The sequence below is a fragment of the Geotrypetes seraphini genome, chromosome 2 (assembly GCF_902459505.1).
Source record: "Geotrypetes seraphini chromosome 2, aGeoSer1.1, whole genome shotgun sequence".
NCBI lineage: Eukaryota > Metazoa > Chordata > Amphibia > Gymnophiona > Dermophiidae > Geotrypetes > Geotrypetes seraphini.
In genome coordinates, this window is record NC_047085.1 from 52,098,328 (window position 1) to 52,109,073 (window position 10,746).

Here is a 10,746-nt window from a genome sequence, read left to right on the forward strand (position 1 = left end):
TGATTTTTTCTTGTGGTCCTCCTTAGCTCGAATATAATACAGTTGAATTTAATCCTTGAAGTCACGTAGTAATCATTGTAGAAAATCTTTCCCAAAGAGGGACCGAGGATCAGGGATAGTGTCATGTTTTATTATTTATTTAATTGAATTGTCAAACGTGCTGAGCCATTCCACAATCTCTTTTGCCCTGTTACAAAAGATTAAGGGCTTCTTCTGTCAAACTTGCTAGCAGTTTGTAGTGTGGTGAGCAGCGCTGAATAGCTCACGCTGATCCCGATGCTCATAGTGTTCCTATGAGTGTCAAGAGCAGCGCGGGCCTAAGTATTGTAAAGATTAATTTGAATTTGTTTCCCTTATATTTATCAACTTAAGGTATAGGGAGGGGGGGAAGTTTATTATTATATGTTTTATATGATAATGGAATATATGGGAGGGAGGGATGGGAAAGGGGAAGGGATAAGAATTTATAAAATATATCAATGATTGTTTGTAAGTGATGTATTTATTGTTAATATGAATGAATATATTTAACACTTAATGTATTTTTGAAAATGAATAAAGAATTAATAATAAAAAAAAAAGAGCAGCGCGGGCCATTCAGCACAGCTCTCTGCACTAAAAACTGCTAGCGCATTTTGATAGAAGAGGTCCTATGAGCGTCGGGAGCAGCGTAGACCATTCAGTGCGGCTCACCGTGCTACAAACTGCTAGTGCAGTTTGATAGAAGAGGCCCTAAGTCTTCCAGTAGGAAATAATAGCAGACAAACTGAAAAAGAAAGAAGGAAACGGAGAGAAATGAAATGCATGAGTAAACTGAATGTCAAAAATTAAAATTCGTTTGGCAGTTTTCCCTGGTCTCCTGCTATTTAATTGGAAAATTACTTTTTATGCAGACCTTGGAGAACTACAAGCTGTGAATATATGTTAATTAAACTTTATTTTAACTGTTAAATACAATTAATTCCATTGTGCTTCTTCCCCATTGTGCTGAAATATCAGTATTGTAGGAGTACTTTTCCAGATGCACTGCAAAAGAGCATAATTCTGTGCTAGCAGATACCAAATTGACCTAGGGTAAAAATGAAACCAAACAAGAGAGCAATTTATCCAAGAAACAATGAATTCTCTAGCTTCTTAGTACTACTAAGGGTTCTATTTTTGTAAATTTAAAGTAAATTTGCCTCTGTTGAAATACAAATGATAACTAACTAACGCCGGGTTTTACTAAACCGCGGAAGAACTTCTTACTGTGGGCCAGCGAGGTAAATAGGAATTGAATTAGCATCCGAGTATTTATCTTGCCGGCCCGTGATAAGAAGCTCTTTCGCAGTTTATTAAAAGAAGCCCTATAATAATAAAGAAAAACACTCAAAAATGCTATATTTTGTTAATGTATGGTATTGATATTAAATCTTTGATAGATCATACCAAAGATGTTCTTTACATCATCAAAAACCCAGGGATATTCCTCCATATAAATGACTTCATATATTTAAAAAAATGAACATGATTACACTTTTAAAACATTGGGGCCCTTTTATCAGTAAAAAGTGTCATTAGCATGTCCTTACACAGATCATTCCCTTGTGTTAAGGACATGTTTTACTGCTGGAGTAAAATGACTGATTTTTCTATTTTTCATATTAGTGGTCACATGCTAATTTTCCCATTAGCACATGAGCTCCTACCGGCATCTATTTTGTAGGTAGTAGAGACTCAAATGCTAAGGGGCTCATAATCAAAACGGAAATACGTCTAAAAACTGGCCTAAATCGGCACTTGGACGATCAGTAAGACAAGTTGTCCAAGTGCTGATAATCAAACCGGGTTTTAGAGGTATCTAAATGCCCAGAACTGAAAGGGGCATTTTAGGGTGGGATTTGGGTGGGGCATGGACTGACCTAGACTTAAGTCGTACTACAAGTATAACCGAAAGTTTAACAAGGATGCCTAGGCGGAACTTATACGTAGCAACTTAGGCGATTGAAAACCAGGTCTAAATGCCCAGAAGGTATCCAAAATGATCAGGTAATCACTGCAAACACAAAATACAGTCCCTCACACACTCCCCCAGTGATCACTGATCCCCTCCCCACAACTGCCATAAAAATCGTAATATAAACTTTACATATCTGCCACCAGAACATCAGCACCTCGCATAGGAAAGCCTAGTAGAGCAGTACAGAGATAGCTTAAGTAGTCTGGGGCTATTAGGGTTGTAGACAGGTGGGTCTAGTAGGTTTTGGGAGGTTCAGCATGACCTATAAGGGAGTTGTGGTAAGATGTGTATATGGCACCCTTTTTGTGAAGTTTGCAGATGTGCCTATAAGGTGCCCCACTACTGTGTTGCCATGTCTGGGTGTCCAATCCATCACTTTGCTGGCCCCTCCCACATCCAAAAGGTCTTGTTCTAGGCGTTTTTGACTTGGGACAAATTTTGGGATGAGAATGGGGTATAAAGATAGACGACTTAGTGGTCTGGCCGACCAAACGGCTGGACTTATACTTAGACGATTTTAGAAAAAGAAAAATATTTTGGACATATTTTTCGAGAATGGACTTTAAACACTGCCGACTTTTGGTGACTAGCAACTTAGGCCCAAATGGGCTTAGATGTTTCTTTTGATTATGCCCCTCCACATTTGTACTAACAGATTGTGAAGAGGTGGGCCTGCTGGCCGGAGAGTGTAGGCATCCCTCCGGCTGGCCTTACTACAAAAGATCTATTTTCTTTTCACCTGTAATTTAAAGCATGCATCATCCAGAATGGGAACAGTCAGATATGATATATAGCAGACATCCTCAGCATAACAACAGGGTCTGTCATATCCTTACAAAACATGGTGCCGGACTATGTGATAACCAAGCTTCTTCCTCATGCCGAACAGGTCCCTCTGCTCCCAGGATGAAATATGCCTCAAAACACGCCCTGGTTGTGCCCTTTAACTGCAAACCGCCAAATGACATTCCTACTCCCACTTCATACCAAGCCACTGGAATCAACTGCCCCCACAGACCAGATCCCTGAACTTTAGGAAAGCAATAAAAACATATCCCTTCACCTAACTCCCCTGCCCATGAATAATGAATTAAAAAGAAATATTGAAACTAGATCCCGGAATGTGCCACATTAGGATAAAAACTTATATTAAAAAATCTTGCACTTAATCCACCTCTGTGCAGCTCTATTAGCTTTCCTATGCCAGGTGCTGATGTTCTGGAGGCAGATGTGTATGTTTTTATTTCGATTTATATGGTGTTATGTGTGTGTGTATGGGGAGGGGTGTCAGTGATCACTGGGGCAGTGTGTTGGGGTCTGTACTTTGTGTCTGAAGTGCTTATCTGGTCACTTTGGATACCTTTTTGGCACTTAGACCTGGTTTTACATGGCCTAAGTCACAACGTACAACTTCCGTCCATGCAGCCTCGTTAAACTTTCGGTTATACTTGCAGTACAACTAAGTTTAGATCAGCCCACATCCCGCCATCACAACTCCTCCTAAAATGCCCCTTTTAGCTCTGGTCCTACAGCAACACTGACAAGGCCTAAGTCATTTTTAGGTACGTCTAAAACCCATTTCGATTATCAGCACATGGACCACTTGCCTTTTAGTTTGTCCAAGTACCGATTTAGGTGGGTTTTCAGACGTATTTATTTTTTGATTATGAGCCCCTTGGGGTGTTCGGTTCTCAATTCAAAAATCCATTTTTGCTCTCTCTGTTGTAAAATCAAATGTCTGTTACCACCTCATATGTTCGCTGGGATATGGTCCAACACAAAACAACAAAGTCGAAAGAAATCATGTGAACACAGAATGCAGTGTTATACTAGAGGTGCTTGCCCAATACCTCTCCCCACTGCACTACGATGTTTATTCAGTCTTAAACGTAGTTTCCTAGAAGTCTGCCCTATATACAGTACAGCTTCCTGAACGGATGCATTAAGCAATAAATTACATAGTCTGTTTCACAGTTTGTTTCATAATGTGTCGTCACGATCCAGCAAATGGAATTGAAGGGATTGAGATAGGAGCAACTCTTTAAAAGATAGCCTGAGTTGGGGCTCACTCTACTGATATTGCTGTGGTCAGGAAAGCATAATATTTCCAGCTACAACAAAATAAAACAAAATTACCATGAGATGCATTAACCTGTGGTACCACTGTTAATGAATCCCATGTGAACCAGCATTCAAGCATATTATTTTGTTGCAGATGGTAAATAGAAGACCTATAGGAAGGTAAATCAAATTGCCAAAAATTTCAAAGATCATTAGTGACAGAAGTTGGATTTGAAATCTTGCTTCCTTGAATCTCACAGGTGAACAGTAAGGCATTCCCCCACTCTTGAGTATGGTATGTGGTCTTCATCATAAGGCGTATGGGGACAGACTTAAAGATTTCAATCTGTATACTTTGGAGGAAAGGCAGGAGATTTGATAGAGACGTTTAAATTCCTACGTAATGTAAGAACATAAGAACATGAAGAAGGACATGGTACTACTCAAAAGGATCCAGAGAAGAGCGACTAAGATGGTTAAGAGGCTGAAGGAGTTGCCATACAGTGAGAGATTAGAGAAACTAGGCCTTTTCTCCCTTGAACAGAGGAGATTGAGAGGAGACATGATCAAAATATTCAAGGTACTGAAGGGAATAGACTTAGTAGATAAGGACAGGTTGTTCACTCTCTCCAAGGGAGGGAGAACGAGAGGGTACTCTCTAAAATTGAAAGGGGATAGATTCCGTACGAACATAAGGAAGTTCTTCTTCACTCAGAGTGGTAGAAAACTGGAATGCTCTTCTGGAGTCTGTAATAGAGGAAAACACCCTCCAGGGATTCAAGACAAAGTTAGACAAGTTCCTGCAGAACCAGAACATACGCAGATAGGGCTAGTCTCAGTTAGGGCGCTGGTCTTTGACCTGAGGGCCACCATGTGAGTGGACTGCTGGGCATGATGGACCACTGGTCTGACTCAGCAGCGGCAATTCTTATGTTCTTATGTACACTCCAAATAGCTGTTCTCATGTTTAGATTTTTGTAACCATGATTATAATATAATTTTTTGTGATTCATTATTCACATTCTCACTGCCTCTCTATTGGAGGAGATGAAGAAACGTTCTCAGCCCAACCAACCCAATTCCTAAATTCTGAGTGTTATTTCGTTAAGTGCCAATTTGCAGGACAATTCTATGCTTTGACATTGTTTCAGATCATTGATTGCATCATATCTTCAACTAAGCTTCAACTAAAGGACAAGAGAAAAGCACACTACACTAGCCTGATAGGCACAGAAACCCAGGATACCAAAAAACTATTTCAAATACTAAAAGACCTAACAGACACCAAACCCCATCTAACCACAATCAATACCCACCCCCCTCCCCCCTCAGCCACCCTATTAGCAGAACACTTCCAGAACAAAATAAAAAATGCCAGAGCTACCATCAATGATGCCCCAACCCACAATGACCACCCCAACCCACATCACAATAAATCCCCACAGATAAAGACTCAACTGCAGCAGACAGAACATGGTCCCAATTCCCCAACATACAATGGCCCAAATTCAACAAACTCTACAAAAAGTACAGCCATGTTTCATGTGATCTCAATCACTGTCCTCCATATCTCTTAAAATCCTCCAGCACTAAATACTGAGCTCTTCTCCTACACTGGATACAAACCATGCACACAAACGGCATCTTCCCAACTGAACTCAGCGAAATCATCATCACCCCGATCCTAAAGGACCAACAGACCAACCATCCAACTACAGACCCATTGCCTCCTTACCGCTATATGTCAAAATAATAGAAGGGCTAGTAGCCAAACTCCTTTCCAAATATCTAGAAGACCACAACATACTCCACCCCACGCAATCCGGTTTCAGAACCAACTTTAGCACAGAGACGCTACTAGGATCCCTCATGGACACTTCTATATAACACCTCAGTACAGGGAAAAAAAATGATGCTCATACAACTGGACCTGACCGCTGCATTTGACCTGGTGGACCATAACACCCTACTATAAATTTTGGACACAATAGGTATCACAGATAAAGTATACTCATGGTTCGAAGGATTCCTAAAATCCAGAACCTACAGAGTAAAATCAGATAAAGAAAAATCAGAAACTTGGTCAAACCCCTGCGACGTACCCCAAGGATCACCACTGTCCCCTACTATTTTGAACTTCTACACTGCCTCCCTCGGTGCCCACCTGGACAAACTAGGCATATCTTCCACCAGTTATGCAAATGACATCACCATTCTCATACCTTTTGATCAACCAAAGCCTTCCATGACAGACACACTACACCAAATACTTGAAACAGTAGCGACTTGGATGAAAGATCACAAACTGAAACTGAACCCAGACAAAACAAAATTTATCCTCCTTGAAAATAACAAAACCCAAACTATAACCAACATAGATATCAACGCAATTAACTACCCCATACAAACCACTCTAAAACTACTAGGAATAACAATAGACAAATGCTGCACCATGCAACCGCAAATCAATAAAACAATATAGAAATCATTCGCAGTTATGAGAAACTTAAAACAAGTCAGAAAATTATTCGAAAAAACACAATTTCAGCTTATAGTACAATCACTAATACTAGGACTACTAGACTATTGCAACATCCTCTATCTAGCGTGCCCTGCTACAATAACAAAACAATTACAAACAATTCAAAACACAGCTCTAAGACTCATCTACTCATTGAGGAAACATGACCACTCTCACTGGCTTCCAATTCCAGCAAGAATACTATTCTAATTCTACTGTCTACTATTTAAAACTTTAAATGGAGATAACCGTCTCATCCAAACCACCTCAACCAGACATAGGAAAACTCACACCCCATTCACACACCCGCCAATCAAAGAAGTTAAAAGGAAAAAAACTATATGATGGCCTCCTAGTCACTCAAGCAGCAAAAATAGACAACCAAATTGCCAACCTTCTGATGATGACCCCAGATTATAAAGCTTTCAGAAAAGAAATAAAGACTATACTTTTCAAAAAAATCCCTGAAAAAGTCCTAACTTCTCAAGCTTCCTTCTTTCATCCCTCTAACCTCCCGAACCCCCAAATCAAACTGCTCTACTCTTTTTTTCCCCCAAAAGGACCAGAAATCTTTTTGTAAAACATCCTCTTTAACTCTTTTGTAATCCGCCTTGTACTGCAAGATAATGGCAGAATGGAAATCCCTAATGCAATGTAATGGACTGTAATATCCATGTTATTCTCTTCTTGGTTGGGCCAAGAACTTTTCAGCACCCCCTTGTAAAAACAAACAAATAAACCTCTTACTGCTGACCAATCACCTTTACTACATACAGTCGACTCCATCTAAGTACACATTGGTTAAGTACACGCTTTGGTTATCCGCCCCCTACCACCACCGTCCCATTATTTTTTACATCAAAGTCAATGGATGTAAACTCCGGATATTTGCAATTCGGATAAGCACACAATCTGCTTATGCGCACTGATGTCATAGGTCCAACCTCTATTCTTTCACGTTACCTTCACTCCGGTTAGATGCAATCACGTTCTGACTGGGAATGGCTAAGCTTCGCACAGCAGCTTAAGCGCTGGGACAGCTGGGAAAGTGAGTGCTCCGCTTCCACTCAAGCTGTAGAGCATAGCTTTTCTGTACTTTAGACTCCAGCAGCCCGCGCGCCATATTTAAACTGCGCCGGCTTACCTACAGCCTCCCCCCACACTCCTATTAAGCACACACTCCGTTTAAGTGCGACCCGGTCCAAAGGGCGTGCACTTAAATGTAGTTTTGACTGTTTTCTCATTAACCTTAGCAAACATATGACGATGTCCATTTTCTTCAGTGTCACTATCATTTCTAGTCCTCTTGTAACACTGAAATTCCATCATCATTTATCTCCAGAAAGCACTGACTTTCAATGATTTGTTAGGTAAGATACTACGAGATTAGCAGCTAATTCACATAATGAGGTCTTTGCAATCTTTAAGGATAGGATTATTGTACTCCTTAATGCAATTTATATGAAAATTAGAATACTCTAAGTAGAATCATTTAACCTTTCTCAAGCATATCAAGAGATCTAGACTCTGAAGCATATTTACTGAAATAATGGAGAAAGTGACTTCCACTAGCTTTTGTCCAAATGCTTTCAGAGGAAAATTGGGCTTATTATTCAGAACAAAATATACAATATTAATAGTACCTTGTGCATTCTGCTACATTTGTGATTTTGGAAAAAGAAGCTATCGCTATTAATCATATTAATATGTTTACATTAATTTACTAAACCACAACCAAGACAGCATCAAACCAAATTTCATATAAGGCATTTTTTAACATTTTGGGGGGGTCTTCAGAAGTGCCAGTAATAGCCAAGTGTTTTCAATGGCTAAAGTACTTTTTCGGCACTGGCCTCGTCATAAGACCCGCTTCGCTATAATATATTTTTTTCTCTTTTTCTTTAAAGTGCTCCGTGCTTATTCAATAACATCATATAAATGTTAAAACTTTTTTTTTTTCTTTTTAAGTTTAAACCTATCTTTTCTTTTCGAGTTGCTCATATTGGGAAGGGACCTGTCAAATTCGACTTGTTTCGCCGAAAGGCTGTTTCAAGAAGAATCCCCCCTTTCAATTTAATCTGCATCAGATCGGATGTCCAGCAGGAGAGATTGGGCATAGAGAATGACACGGGGGAAAAATCTGTCCCCGTCACTGCACCGTCCCCGGCCCACCATCCTCTGCACCGCCTCATCACCGCCGTTCCCTTCACCGCCCCGTCACCGTCACCGCCATCCCTTTCACCGCCCCGTCACCGCCACTGCCATCCCATTCACCGCCCCGTCACCGTCCCTGCAGCATCCATATAAGCCTTAGTACTGCAATATTTAGCTTATTCCTTTCTTATAAATCAAAGTTCCTGCTGCTGAACTAGAGAAAGAGATGTTCAGCTGGCAGGGCTTTGTTTATAAATTTTTATCAACACAACTAATATACTACTTTATCCTAAAACAAAAAATAAATAAATATATAGAATTTTTTTTCTACCTTTGTTGTCTGGTTTCTGCTTTCCACATCTTCTCATTCAATTCCTTCCATCCACTGTGTGTCTTCTCTCTGCGTCTTCCATTTGCTGTTACTGTGCCTCTCCCTTCACCCCTCCCACAATTGGTCTAGCACCCATCTTCTTCCCTCCGCTCCCCCATAGTCTGGCATCTGTCTTCTTCTTCCCTTCCAGCGTCTTCTCCCCACTCTGCCTTCCACATTTCCAAGGAAGAGAAACTTTTCCCTTTCACCCCCTCCTTCCTTGTGTGAATCGGAACATGCGGTCCCCGCAGCCCCCACCGGCACGCCAGCTCGATCGTTTAACCAGCTTCCTCTCTCCAGCTCTCCTTAGTTTGCCGGCTTTCTTTTTCGGCGACCGGCACGCTTTCAAAGAGTCGCGCACACGCGGCTGCTCAAAGTTCAATCTTCTGCTCTGCTGCAACTTCCTGTTTCCGGTTGGGTCAGAGCAGAAGATTGAATACTGAGCAGCCGCGCATGCGCGGCTCTTTTGAAAGCGTTCCGGTCGCCGAAAAATAAAGCCGGCAAACTAAGGTGAGGTGGAGAGAGGAAGCTGGTTAAACGATTGAGCCGGTGTGCGGGTGGGGGCTTCGGGGACCGCACGATCCTTTATGCCTCGCTGCGGTGACAAGACCATTCACCGCTCCACGGGGCGGTGATGGCCTTGTCCCCATCCCCGCAGAGGCTGCTAATTTTCATTCCCCGTTTTTGGCGGGTTACCCGCGGCTAAAAGCGGTAGCCGCGGGTAAACCGCCACCGTGTCATTCTCTAATTGGGCATCTCTCCTGCCAGCGATCATTGCCGGCGGCTTTGGGAGTATCCAAGAGGAGGGATTAGGCATCCCTCCTACTGTAGTCTTCGCAGGGGGGAGGGGGAACAGGTTCCCTGATTCTCTAATCGGCGCTTATGACAAATGCCGGTTAGATAATTATGCTGTTGGGTGAAGGACTGGCCCCTTCTACTCCTAAAAGGAAGCAGCGCGGGCCATTCAGCGTGACTTACCGCGTAATAAACAGCTAGCGCAATTTGATAGAATAGGCCCTTAATTTCAAGTGGTGCTTTTCAGATAATTACGGTAGGTATATTTAAGGCTTTCAGCCAGAAGATCATATGAAGGGTATGAATTAGTTCAGATTATTTAATATTGGTTAGAAACAAGTCTGCATTTTTAGAGGAAGAGAACATAATATTAGTAAATGAGATCAATTGTAGGTCATCTGCAAATTGTGATAACAGAAAAGTAATTAAGTACATTTTTTAGAAGAACATAATTGCTATTATCTTAATATTTATATATGTGCAGGTGTCTCAACTCTTTTGATACAACTTTGATGCAATCTATTTCTAATTAATCAGGACTATTTTATATCTTAAGAAATAAGATATCTTAAATCGTTAACCACTAAACTGCACCCATCATAGATGAATAAACATGTTTTAGTCTGGAAGGACAAGATAAACTACTCCAAACAGGTTGGCAAGCAGGTGAAGTCAGGATCCAAATCCTTCTTGTCTCATCACGCTGATTGTATTCTTGGACAAGTCACTTAAGTATCCTTTTACTAAGCTTACCATGGGGCAAGCTCAGAAGTTTCATTATATATTTAAAATTTGTGAATCAACAAAGAACCTCAAAACTCCACTAAACAAAAGGGAGGAGCAACA